We start from the raw sequence: 14,788 nt of genomic DNA on the forward strand, positions 1-14,788 counted from the left end.
CAGCCTCTGAGGCCACATGACACAAACACTGTTTGTCATCATATGAAATTTCTTTGTTGTTGGTTGAAAATCATATTTCAAAAGAGCTGTTTAAATCTAGGGCTTCATTAGTTACAGAACTAAAGCAAAACCAACAGATTCAAATAAATTTTCATCTTGTCACTTCCAATTTTTACTTTAATATTTTTCTTTTTTTACTTTAAAGATCTAGAGTGCTTTGATTATTTATTTGATTTGATGATATATTTTTAAAAATAATTTTTTCCACTTCCATAATATAACACAACTTGTTAACATTAAAAGATGCCTCTGGGAAGCTGGAAGTGTAGCTCAGTAATAGAGCATGTGCATTCAGCTTTAGCAAGGCTTGTCTCTTCAATCCTAACAGCAGGAAAAAAAAAAACAGAAAGGAAGATGTTCATTTTATAAGAGAAAAATTCTTTTCAATATTTTCATTTTAGGATGAAATATTTAGGCTTGGACAGATTTATGTCCTGGTACTTCCTAGTGCTGTTTTTTTTACTGGTACCAGCATACATTCTTCAAAGTACCTGATTTCTTTATTCAAAAAAACAAAAAACAGTGCTCGCTTCGGCAGCACATATACTAAAATTGGAACGATACAGAGAAGATTAGCATGGCCCCTGCGCAAGGATGACACGCAAATTCGTGAAGCGTTCCGTATTTTTCAGATGCCCCTCAACTGAAGAATGGATGCAGAAATTGTGGTACATCTACACAATGGAGTATTACTCTGCAATAAAAAATAAGGAAATCATGAAATTTGCAGGTAAATGGTGGGACTTGCAAAGGATCATCCTGAGTGAGCTGTCCTAGAAGCAGAAAGATACACACGGTATATACTTACTCATATAGACATATAACATAGGATAAACCTACTAAAACCCTGAACATCTAAAGAAACTAATCAAGAGAGCAGACCCTGACTAAAACGCTCAGTCCCCATCCCGAAAGGTTAAGAGGATAGACATCAGAAGAAGAAGAAAACAGGAAACAACCTAGGAACCTGCCACAGATGGCCTCTGAAAGGCTCTGCCCTACAGACTATCAAAGCAGACACTGAGACTTAAGGCCAACTGATGGACAAACTGCATGGAATATTAAGTAAGAAGTGGGAAATAGTAAGATCTGGAGAGGACAGGAACCCCTCAAGGAGAGCAACAGAACCAGAAAATTTGAACACAGGGGTCTCCCCAGGGACTCATATTCCAACCAAGGAACATGCATGGAGATAACCTAGAACCCCTGCACAGATGTAGTCCATGACAGCATAGTATCCAAGTGGGTTCCATAGTAATGGGAAGAGGGACTGCCTCTGCCATAATCTGATAGGCCTGTTCTTTGATCACCTCCCCCTGAGGGGAGAGCAGCCCTACCAGGCCACAGAAGATGACAATGCAGCCATTCCTGATGGGATCTGATAGACTAGATCAGAAGGAAGGAGAGGAGGACCTCCTCTATCAGTGGATTTGGGAGGGGCAATTGAGAAGAAAGGGGAGGGAAGGTGGGGCTGGGAGGGGAGGAGGGAGGGGCTTATGGGGGATCCAAAGTGAATAAACTGTAATTAATAAAAAAAAGAAGAAAAAACAAAAACAAACGAACAAAGAAAAAAAACAGCAGTTATTGATAGGAGGATTGAGGCAAGTCACCAAGGCTATAGTAAAGCATAATCAAGTTTTAGTGAGTATTTTCTAAAATTCTCTAATATTTTGTAGTCTGTTACAGTCAGAAGTCTTGTCTTTGGCTTGTCTTCAGAGAATACTTTAGATGACTAGCCCTGTTTGTGAATCTTAATAACTTTAGGGAAATATCTTATAACACACAAATGTATTATCCAAAATCCAAATGCTGAGTTTGTTTGCTTCATGCTACAGACTCTAAGTACCTGGTTCTCCCATACTGTCTGCATTTCTTCTTGTCTTCCTTTGCTCTGTCACCTGCCATGTACACCCTATGAGGCAATTTTGGGTTACCCGGTGACTCTACAGTTGTGTGTGTCCTAACAACACATCTGTTTCATAACAAGCATAGCCTACAAGTCTCCAACAAACAGCATGGGGCTGCAAAGGGGTGCAGGGACCCCACATGGTCCTCAGGGGAACCTATTACAGTCAGAAGTCTTGTCTTTGGCTTGTCTTCAGAGAATACTTTAGATGACTAGCCCTGTTTGTGAATCTTAATAACTTTAGGGAAATATCTTATAACACACAAATGTATTACCCAAAATCCAAATGCTGAGTTTGTTTGCTTCATGCTACTAAGTACTCTAAGTACTACTAAGACTCTAAGTACCTGGTTCTCCCATACTGTCTGCATTTCTTCTTGTCTTCCTTTGCTCTGTCACCTGCCATGTACACCCTATGAGGCAATTTTGGGTTACTCGGTGACTCTACAGTTGTGTGTGTCCTAACAAGAAGCCAAAGATAAGTGTTCTGACCTTTCTCCTCAAGCCTGATTTCACACTTTTAAATACATGATCCTTTAACTATGTGATCCTTTAGTGTTATTGATAACTCTGTACACCCAGATGTAGAGACAGTTGCAGCAGGAATGAGAGGCTAGTCACTTGTGGCCAGTTCCCCCACAACTATCTAAGGGTTTCTATTGCTTGATTAAATACCTTAGGCATACAAAGTTGTGGAGAAAAGGATTTATTTTCCTTAACTTCCACATCATAATCCATCATTGAAGGAAACAATCAGGGCAGGAGCTCAAGCACAGCAAAAACCTAGAAACAGGAACTGATGTACAAGCCATGAAGGAGTAGTGCCTCCTGGCTTGTTCTCCATAGCTTGGTCAGCCTGCTTTATTATAGAACTTAGGACCACCACAGTGAGCTGGGCATCCCCACATCAATCATCAATTGAGAAAATGTACCACAGGGAAATCTGGTGGGTGCATTTTATCAGTTTAGATTCATTCTCCACAATGACCCCAGATTGTGTTAAGGTGACATAAAACTATTCAGCACTCTAGCTAATGCTCCTCATCAAAATGAATACAGATAATTACTTCTTGTTGTATGGACTGCTGCCTGTCCTAAATTATAAGCATAACCTCAATTCATACTGGCCATATATTACTTGTGATTACCTTTAGAAGAAATTGTCATAACCACAAGGAATTCCAAAGGGTTTTCTTAATAGAACTACATCATAGATTGCATTAATTAATCATCCTTGGACCTTGTCCTTTACTAAATGGCAAATCATCTATTTCATATGGAACAACAAAGCTTTCAGATGCAATTTCATTTAGAGAGAATACTTAATTAGGGTCCAAGCCAGTTTTTAAGTCACTTGCACTCCAACCTTGTTTTCATTACCCAACAAGTGTTTGGGTAATGAAAGTGTTTCTTTAAAGAAGTGTTTCTTCCCTAATATTATGGTTCTGCCCATCCCCAGGAATACCACTGATTAATCACACCAATTTTAGGGAGCTGAGAAGAAACTCCAGGACAATTGCATAGTCCAGCTTGATAAATTTCAAAGAACGGTGTATATAAAGAATAGCTCATCCAAACACCAAAAAAACTGCATTTTCAGTGTTCCATGCATATATTTTATATTTGATCTCACACTAGAACAGAAAATAAATCTCAACAAATACAGAAAAAATGGAATAATTCTGTGCATCCTTCCTGGACTTAATGAAATATAAAATCAACTGCCAATGGATCTCTAGTACATACAGAAACTCGTGGATATTAAACAATACATTACAGAATGGTGAATGGGTCAGAGAAAATCTAGAATTTTTAGAAATCATGATTTTTTAAAAAATGAAAACAATACAAAAAGACCTCAAGAAACATTAAAAACAGTCCTAAAAAAGACATTTTTAACCAAGTGCATACATTTACACAACGAGTTCAAAGAAATATTTGAACTACGCAACTCAATAGTTTGGAAAGATATTAACAAACCAAACCTAAATCCACTAGACAAGAAGAAATAATAAAACTTAGGGAAAAAATAATGAAATCAAAACAAAGAAAACAATTCAAAAAATAAAGGACTCTGAGGGCTGGTTTCTTTGAAAAGATATTTAAGAGTGAGAGACCTTTAGCACAAAAGGAAGATATAAAGAAAAAATTTTTTAAAGGAAAGGAAAAAAAAGAAGGAAAAAAAGAGGAAAAATAAAATTAAAGAAGAGACCAAAATTAAGAAAATCATAGATGACCATAGAAGCATTATAACAGATGAAGTCAAGATTCAGAACATTCCAAGGGAATACTTTAAAAACTCATACACTATCAAGAAAATATAAAAGAAATTAGTGAATTTCTACATTTATCTGAACCTTCAAACTTAAACAAGGTGTAAGGAACATAAGCAGACCCATAAGAAATTAAAATATTGAAAGAGGAATAAAAGTACTTGTGAATAAGAGAAATCCAGGTCCCAATGGTGGCACATGCTTTTAATCCCAGCACTTGGGTCTAAGAAGCAGGCAGATCTCTGAGGTTGAGGCTAGCCTGGTCTACAAAGTGAGTTTCAGGACAGTCAAGGCTACACAGAGAAACCTTGTCTGGAGAAAAACAAGGAGGAGGAAGAAGGAAAAAAAGGAGGAGAAGATAAAACAGCAGAAGCACCAGGAACATCCCAGGTTCAAATGGATTTACTGCAGAATTCTGTCAGACTGCCAAAGAGGAACTAAGATCTACAACAAATTTTTTCAAATATTCAGAACAGAAATAAGGAGCATTCCAAATATCAATCTAAGAAGAACTAAGAACTACAACAAATTCTTCCCAAATTATTAAGAACAATAGAAACAAGGAACATTCCAAATTCCATCTAAGAAGACCTAAGGGAGATCCAAGATGGCGGTATTGGGAGGACACTGTTTCTGACCAGCAGCACAGCAGGGACTACACAGTGACCAACAGACTGAACTCTGGGCCCTAAAACAGCAGCGATTGTGTTCCCCAGATGAGAGGAAACCCCATGGTGTGGGAACCAATCAGGTTCAGGTCACCCAACTAAACTCCGGAAGAGTTCCTGGGTCCTGGCAGGCACCAGAGCCATGTGCCTGCATGCTCTGATCACCATCCCAGACTGAACTGTAGGCTCCACAACACTAGAGACTTGGATTTCCAGTTGAGAGAAAACCCCACTGTGCAGGAAGCAAGCGGGACCGAACTCAGGTCACCCAGACAATCCCTGGAAAAGGACCCAGGGTCTGGTGGGCACTCATCTGCCAGCCCAGACTGGGGTACTCAGCCAACAGCCCAGAGACCTGCCTGGGCACCTGACTCACCATCTCAGATAAAACTGTGGGCCCCAGGACACCAGAGACTAGGTTTCTCTGTCGGGAGGAAACCCCACTGTGAGGGAAATAGCAGGTCCGACCTCAGGGGACTTAACCAACCCCCTCCTACCCCCAAATAAGTTCTCCAGAAAAGTTCCCAGGTTCCTACAGGCACCCAGTCACCAGCAAGGTGGAGCTCCTTGCCTGCCACTGCATGCTCTACCCTCCATCCCAGATGGAACTGTGGACCAAAAAACACAATAGACTGGGTCTCCCCATTGGGAAGAAACCCCACGGGGGGGGGGGGGAATATCAGTTCCGACCTCAGGACACCCAGCTCAGGAAAAGTTTCTAGTTCTCACAGGCTCCAGGCTCAGGCCTCCTGCTGCACACATGAGTGCTGTGCCCTTCTGCCACTGATTGCCACTATGGTACTGGGGCACACAGCTCTGACCTCAGACCTACATAAGCCTGAGAGCCACTGGAGCAGCCCTCAGATACTGCTCCCACGTACAACCAGTTATCCCCAGCTAAAGTGACGAAACCACAGGGCTCCTTGGTTTTTCAAGAGGTCTGTACCCAGCAAACACAGTGTAAGAGCACCAGCACAAGCTCACTATATTCAGAGCAAGAAACCCAGCAACAGGGCAGGTATCTCCAGGACTTCTCCTGGTGAGAGGAGAGCTCCCCCGACTACCACAGTTACCACACAGGTCCATATGCCAGAGAACTGTGACAATTCCTGAGAAGAACCTACACTAGGTTGACCATACCCAAAAAGTTGAGGAGGCCTCTTTCAGAACCCTGCCAAGGGGATTCTCCCCACCCCAGGATTTTAGCAGGCACAAAAAACTAACAGTCAACATCAGATATATATTGGTAAAGGCCAGCATAAAAGCACAACTAACAAAAGCCAAAGCAATATAACATCTCCAAAACCCAATTATCCAGGGACAAGTAGCCCTGGACACCCTAACATAAGTGAAATTCAAGAAGATGACCTTACATATATGCTAAAGGAGAGGATAGTGGAGGAAACAAATATATTGCATAAAGAATTAGAGGAAGGTAAAGTCAAACAGGTTATGGACATCAGTAAAAAAAATAGAAGAAGATAAGGTCAAACAAATAATGGCCATCCATAAAGAAATGGAGGAAGATAAAGTCAAACAAAGTATGGGCATCCATACAGAAATACAGGAAGATGCAGCCAAACAGTCTGTGGGCTTCAGAGAGGAAATAATTGAGTCACTGAAAGAAATAAAAGAAACAGAGGAATGTTCAAAGAAACAACTGAAGGAATTAAAGGAAAAACAGGAAATACAGTCAGACAGATGAAGTAAATAAAAAAAATGGTGCAAGATCTGAAGACAGACTTGGAAAAATTAAAGAAAACACAAATGGAGGAAATCATGGAAAGGAAGAACTTAGGAAAGAAAACAGGAACTACAGAGGTAAACATAACCAACAGACTACAAGAGATGGAAGATACAATGGAAGAAATCAATGTATCTATCAAAGAAAATATTAAATCTAAAAAATTCCTGGCACAAACCATCCAAGAAATCCAAGACAACATGAAAAGACAAAACCTAAGAGTAATAGGCATAGAGGAAAAAGAAGATTCCAGTCTCAGAAAATATTTTCAACAAAATCATAAAAGAAAATTTTCCCAATTTAAAGGAGAGGCCTATAAACATACAAGAAGCCTACAGAACACCTAATAAATTAGACCAGAAAAGAAAATATTCCCACCACATAATAATTAAAACAGTAAATATACAGAACAAAGAAAAATACTAAAAACTGCAAGGGAAAAAGGCCAAGTAACATATAACAGCAAACCCATTACAGTAGAGTCATACCTGACTACTATGAAAGCCAGAAGGGTCTGGATGGATATCATGCAAATCCTAAGAGAACACAGATGTCAGTTCAGGCTACTATACCCAGCAAAACTCTCAGTCATCACAGATGGAGAAAACAAGATATTCAATGACAAAAACAAATTTCAACAATACCTACCCACAAATGCAGTATTACAGAGGACACTAGAAGGAAGAATACAACCCAGGAAAGTGAACTACATTCAGGAAAAACAAAGGAATGAAATAACCTCACTACAGAAAAACTAAAAGTAGCCAAGCACACAAACACACTACCACAGCCAACATCAAAATCAAAGGATACATTCCAGTTCCCACCATTGGCCTACAAATTTCATGATTTCCTTGTTTTTATTGCTGAGTAAGCAGAAAGACACATAGGGTTTATACTCACTCATAAGTGGATATTAGACATATAATATAGGATAAACATACTAAAATCTGTACACTTAAAAAAGCTAATCAGGAAGGAGGACTCTGTCTAAGATGCTCAATCCCCATTCAGAAAAGCAAAGAGGATTGACATTGGAGGAGGGAAAAAACTTGAAATAGGACAGGAGCCCTCTACAGAGGGCCTCTGAAAGGCTCTACCCTGCAGGGTATCAAAGCAGATGCTAAGACTCATAGCCAAACTTTGGGCAGAGTGCAGCGAATCTGATAAAAGAAGTGGGAGACAGTAAGAACTGGAGAGGACAGGAGCTCCACAAGGACAGTAACAGATCCAAAAAGTCTTGGTACAGAGGTCTTTTCTGAAATTGATACTCCAGCAAAGGACAACTCATGGAGATTGCCTGAAACCCCTGCACAAAGGTAGCCCATGGCAGTTCAGTGTCAAAGTGGCTTCGATAATAATGGGAACAGGGACTGTCTCTGATTAGCCTGCTCTTTGATCACCTCCCCCTGAGGGAGGAGCAGCCTTACCAGGCCAGAGAGGAAGACAATGCAGCCACTCCTGATGAGACCTGATAGACTAGGATCAGAGGGAAGGGGAGGAGGAACTCCTTTAACAGTGGAATGGGGGAGGGGCACAGGTGGGGAAGAGGGAGAGAAGGTGAGATTGGGAGGGAAAGAAGAAAGGGAGCTACAGGGCAGATACAAAGTGAATAAACTGTAATTACTAAAAATAAAAATAATTTTAAAAAAATCAAAGGATCTAACAGCCACTGGTCATTAATCTCTCTCAACATCAATGGACTCAATTCTCCAATAAAAAGACACAGACTAACAGAAAACAAGACCCAGCAATCTGTTGCATACAAGAAACACACCTAAGACACAAAAGATAGACATTACCTGAGGGTAAAGGGCTGGAAGACAGTTTTCCAAGCAAATGGACCCAAGAAACAAGCAGGAGTAGCCATTCTAATATCTGATAAAATAGACTTTCAACCAAAATTAATAAAAAGAGATGGTGAAGGACACTTCATACTCATCAAAGGAAAACTCTACCAAGAAGACAACACAATCCTGAAGAATGCCCCAAATACAAAGACACCCACATTAGTAAAAGAAACATTAATAAAACTTAAACCACACATAGATCCCCAGACATTAATAGTAGGAGACTTCAAGACCCCACTCTCAACAAAAGACAAGTCAACAAAACAAATTAAACAAAGAAACAATGACTCTAACAGAGGTCATGAATCAAATGGACCTAACAGACATTCTACAGAACCTTTCACTCAAACACAAAAGAATTTACATTCTTCTCAGCATCTCATGGAACCCTCTCCAAAATAGACCATATAGCTGGTCACAAAGCAAGCCTCAACAGATACAAGAAGATTGAATAATCCCTTGTAGATTATCAGACCACTATGGACTAATGCTGGACCTCAACAACAACAGAAATAGCAAAAAGCCTATATGGAAACTGAACTACTGGCTACTCAGTGACAGTTGGGTCAGGAAGAAATAAAGAAACAAATTAAAGTCTTCCTAGAATTCAATGAAAATGAAGGCACAACATACCCAAACTTTTGGGACACAATGAAAGTAGTGCTAAGAGGAATGTTGATAGTGCTAAGTGCCTTCGAGAAGAAATTCAAAATATCTTATTCAAGTAACTTAATGACTCACCAGAAAGCTTAGAAAAGAAGAAGAAGAAGAAAAAGAAGAAGAAGACATACCAATGAGGAGTAGATGGCTGGAAATACTCAAACTCATGGCTGAAATCCATAAATTAGAAACAAATAAAATAGTTCAAAGAATCAATGAAACCAAGAGCTGTTTATTTGGGAAAATAAACAAGATAGACAAGTCATTAGCCAAACTAATGAAGAGGCAGAGAGACACCACCCAAATCAACAAAATCAAGATGAAAAGGGGGGGGGCATAACGACAGAAACTGAGGAAATCCAAACAATCATTAGGTCTTACTTCAAAAGCTTATACGCCACAAAATTTGAAAATCTAAATGAAATGGACAATTTTCTTGATCGATTCCACTTACTAAAGCTGAACCAAGACCAGGTAAATAAATTAAATAGTCTTATATCCCCTAAGTAAATAGAAGTGGTCATCAAAATCTCACATCCAAAAAAAAAGAAACCAGGGCCAGACAGGGCCAGATGGTTTCAGTGCAGAATTCTACCAGACCTTCAAAGAACTAACACCAATACTATTCAAACTATTCCAGAAAATAGAAACAAAAGGAACACTTCCAAACTCATTCTGTGAAGCCACAGTCACCTTGGTACCTAAACCTCACAAAGACCCAACTAAGAAAGATAATTTCAGGCCAATCTCCCTTATAAACATTGATGCAAAAATACTCAACAAAATACTTGCAAACTGAATACAAGAACACATCAAAGATATCATCCACCATGACCAAGTAGGCTTCATCCCAGGTATGCAGGGGTGGTTCAGTATACAGAAATCTATCAATATAATCCACCATATGAACAAACTGAAAGAAAAAAAAATAAACATGATAATCTCCTTAGATGCTGAAAAAGCATTTGACAAAATCTAACATCCATTCATGTTTGAAGTCTTGGAGAGATCAGGGATACAAGGCATTTACCTATACATAGTAAAGGCAATATACAGCAAACCTATAGCCAACATCAAATTAAACAGAGAGGAACTTAAATCATTCCCACTGAAATCAGGCTCAAGACAAGGATGCCCATTTTCTCCATATCTCTTCAACATAGTTCTTGAAGTTTTAGCTAGAGCAATAAGACAATTAAAGGAGACCAAGGGGATACAAATTAGAAAGGAAGACATCAAAGTATCATTGGCAGATGATATGATAGTATACCTGAGTGACCCCAAAAATTCTATCAGGGATCTCCTACAGCTGATAAACACCTTCAAAAAATGTCTGGATACAAAATTAACTCAAAAAAATCAGCAGCCCTCCTGTATACAAAAGACAAAAGGGCTGAAAAAGAAATAAGGACGAACAACACCCTTCACAATACACACAAAAGACATAAAGTGCCTTGGTGTGATTCTAAGAAAGCAAGTCAAAGACTTGTATGAAAAAATGATCAGTCTCTGAAGAAATAGAAGAAGGTATAGAAGATGGAAAGATCTCCCGTGCTCATGGCTTGGCAGGATTAACATGATTAGCAGGATTAACAGTAAAAATGGCCATCTTACAAAAAGCAATCTATAGATTCAATCCAAATCCCATCAAATTACCAACACTATTCTTTATGGAACTTGAAAGAACTATTCTCAACTTCATATTTAATAACAAGAAACCCAGAATCGCCAAAACAATCCTCTACAATAAAAGATCTTCTGGAGGTATCTCCATTCCCGATCTCAAGCTGTACCAGAGAGAAACAGTAATAAAAACTGCATGGTCCTGGCATAGAAACCAACTGGTGGATCAATGGAATCAAACAGAGAAGACCCTGAAATAAACCCACACACTTATGGAAGCCTGATTTTTGACAAAGATGCCAAAACCATACAATGGGAAAAAGATAGCAGCTTCAAGATATGGTGCTAGTCCAACTGGATGTCTACATGTAGAAAAATGCAAATAGATCCATACTTATCACCCTGCACAAAACTAAAATCCAAGTGGATCAAAGACCTCACTCTAAAAATGGACACACTAAACCTGTTAGAAGAAAAAGTGGGGAAGAGCCTTGAACTCATTGACACAGGAGACAATTCCTGAAAAGAACACCAACAGCACAGGCTCTAAGAGCAACAATCAATAAATGGGACTTCATGAAACTGAAAAGCTCCTGTAAACCAAAGGACACAGTTGTCAGCACAAAATGACTGCCTACAGTTTGGGAAAGAATCTTCACCAACCCTATATCTGACAGAGGGCTAATATCCAGAATATATAAAGAACTCAAGAAGATAAACAGCAACAAATCAAATAATTCCAATTAAAAGTGGGGTACAGAGCTAAACAGAGAATTCTCTGTAGAGGAAAATCGAATGGCAGAGAAACACTTAAATGTCCTTAGTCATCAGAGAAATGCAAATCAAACTGACCCTGAGATTTCACCTCATACCCATCTGAATGGCTAAGATCAGAAAAGGGAGAAAACAGGGAATAGGACAGGAGTCTACCACACAGTGCCTCTGAAAGACTCTACCCAGCAGGGTATCAAAGCAGATGCTGAGACTCATAGCCAAACTTTGAGCAGAGTGCGGGGAATCTTATAAAAGAAGGGGGTGATAGAAAGATCTGGAGGGGACAGGAGCTCCACAAGGAGAGCAACATAACCAAAAAATCTGGGCACAGGGGTCTTTTGTAAGACTGATACTCCAAACAAGGACCATGCATGGATATAACCTACAACCCCTGCACAGAAGTAGCCCATGACAGCTCAGTGTCCAAGTGGGTTCCCTAGTAATGGGAAGAGGGACTGCCTCTGATACATGAACTGATTGGCCTGCTCTTTGATCACCTTCCCCTGAGGCAGGACCAGCCTTACCAGGCCACAGAGGAAGACAATGAAGCCACTCCTGATGAAACCTTATAGACTAGTGTCAGAAGGACCTCTCCTTTCAGTGGACTGGGGGATGCTCATGGGTGGAGAAGAGGGAGAGAGGGTAGGATTAGGAGGGGAAGAGGGAGGGAGCTACAGGTGGGATACAAAGTGAATAAACTGTAATTAATAAAAATAAAATATATAAAAAAGAATTAATAGCTACAAGAAATACTTCCCAAATTATTCAGAACAATTTTAACAAGAAGCATTCCAAATCTCCATCTATGAAGCTATTGTTACTGTAACACCAAAACCACACAAAGGTACAACCACTGCGACATAGGCTGACTGACATAATTTAGACCCAGAAAGACAGATGGCACATGTTCTCTCTCATTTGTGATTCCCAGCTCTAAATCCCCAGCTGTGAAAATATAACATAGAATAACCACCAAAACCAGAAAACTGAATAAAGACCATGAGGGTAAAAAGAGAGAAGGAGTTCCAGAGATACAGGGTGTATATAAGATCACATAAGATCTCAGGTGCTATGAAAGAAGAAACAGGAAAAAATGGGTGGGAGTGCTTTAATAGGAGAAAGTGTAGAAAAGATAATTCAAATGAAGAAGGAGGAAATAGAAAACTAACAATAAGGATGTTTGGAGTTGACACAAGGACACATTTTTGTGTGTGCTAGAAGGTAACAATGTACTCCCAGGATATATAGGGTATATACCAAATATCCGAATAACTTTCTTGGAGTTTTTGGTCAGGGAAGTCCCAGCAGACTACACAAAAAATATATGCTGTGGCCAGTAGATCCAACTGGGTCACAGCAGAGGAGGGCTGCAGGCTATTCCCTGAATTCAAAAGTCCAACCCACAGCCCTACCCACCATCCCAAGGAGCACTGCCTGATCCCAGGAATATCCAGCCTCCCTAAATAGAACACCAACAGCTCAGCACTAAGATCAACAATTAATAAATGTGATCTCATGAAACTGAAAAGCTTCTGTAAGGCAATGGACACTGTCAATTGTACTTAATGACAGCCTACCGGTTGGGAAAAGATCTTCAGCCCCACATTTGACTAAGCGCTAATATACAAAATTTATTTTTAAAAAACTCAAGAAATTAAACACCAACAAACCAAATAATCCAGTTAAAATATGGGGTACAGGCCCATATGGAGACTGAGCTGCCAGTCGGCTACATCTGAGCAGGGCATCTAGGTCTTCTCCATGCACAGTCCTTGGTTGATGCATCAGTCTCAGAATCCCCTGGGTTTTAGTTTTATTTGTCTCCTTGAGGGACTCCTGTCCTCTCTATGCCCTTATATTCTGCCCCCACACCCTTCATCTATAAGACTCTCTTCTCTGCCCAAAGTTTGGCTGTGAGTCTCAGCATCTGCTTTGATCTCCTGTTGGGTGGCACATTTCAGACCCTCTATAATAGGTTCCCATTATGTTCTCTCTCTTCTACCACTTCTGAGTAAGGGGAGCAGGGGCTGCCTCTGTCAACTCGATTGCCTACTCTTTGATCCCTGCTGGTGGCAATGAGGTTTTGCCAGGCCACAGAGAGAGAAGATCCAGGCAGTCCTGATGAGACTTGATAAGCTATGAGCAGAGGAAGGAGAACTCTTCCTTTCAGTGTACTAGGGGGAGGGAATAGGGAGGAATAGGGAGGAAGGGTGGGACTGGGAGTAGTTGAAGGAGGTTGCTTCAATTGGGATATATTGGAAAATAATTTAATATTAATTTAATTTAATTAAAAATGGGGTACAGAGCTAAACCGAGAATTTTCAATGGAGGAATCTCTAGTGCCTGAGAAGCACTTAAAGAAATGCTCAGTGTCCTTATTCATCAGGGAAATGAAAATCAAAACAACTCTAAGTCCATCCTACACCAATTTGAATGCCTAAGATAAAAAACTCAAGTGATTGCACATGCTGGCTAGGATGCAGAGCAAGGGGAACACACTTTCATTTCTAGCAGGAGTGCCAACTTATACAACCACTTTGGAAATCAATCTGGTGCTTTCTAAGAAAATTGGGAAGTTCTACCTTAAGTTCTACCTTAAGACCCAGCTATACTATCCCTGGGCATATACCCCAAAGATGCTGCACCATACAACAAGGACACTTGCTCAACCTTGTTCATAGTAGCTTTGCTTATGATAGCCAGAAACTGGAAACAGTCCAGATGCCCTTCAGCCAAAGAAAGGATACAGAAAATGTGATACCTTCACACAGTGGAATACTACTCAGCTATTAAAAACAAGAAAAGCATGAAATTTGCAGGCAAATTGTTGGAACTAGAAAATATCTTGAGTGAGGTAACCCAGACCCAAAAAGACGTGGTATAAACTCACTTATAAGTGGCTATGGTCCATATAGTACAGGATAACCATACCACAATTCATAGACCCAAAGAAGCTAAGTAACAAGGAGGACCCAAGGGAGGGTGCTTGATTCTCACTCAGAAGGAGAAAATAGAATAAACAGAAGAAGTGGTTGAAGGGAGGGAACAGTGTAAGAGAAGGATTAGGGAGGAAAGTGAGGATGAGGTTCAGATGTGGAGTGCAAAGGCAGGAGGCAAGAGGATTTAGAGACGGAAAGAGGGTATGGACCTCTCTGAGACAAGCTAGAGTCTGATGACAGTATAGGCTCCTAGGAGGATATAGGGGAGTCTCTAGCTGAGACTCCTGACAT

The 14,788-nt window shown here is 40.1% G+C and overlaps 1 non-coding gene across 1 annotated transcript; it reads left to right on the plus strand.

Moving 5' to 3' along the window:
* Nucleotides 1-582: 582 nt before the first annotated feature.
* Nucleotides 583-689, plus strand: LOC129682894 (U6 spliceosomal RNA). Its single transcript, XR_008721067.1, has one exon. It is a non-coding gene; the product is annotated as a U6 spliceosomal RNA (small nuclear RNA).
* The last annotated feature ends 14,099 nt before the right edge of the window (nt 690-14,788 follow it).

This window comes from Psammomys obesus, unplaced genomic scaffold (assembly GCF_907164565.1).
Source record: "Psammomys obesus unplaced genomic scaffold, mPsaObe1.curated_primary_1811, whole genome shotgun sequence".
Taxonomy (NCBI): Eukaryota; Metazoa; Chordata; class Mammalia; order Rodentia; family Muridae; genus Psammomys; species Psammomys obesus.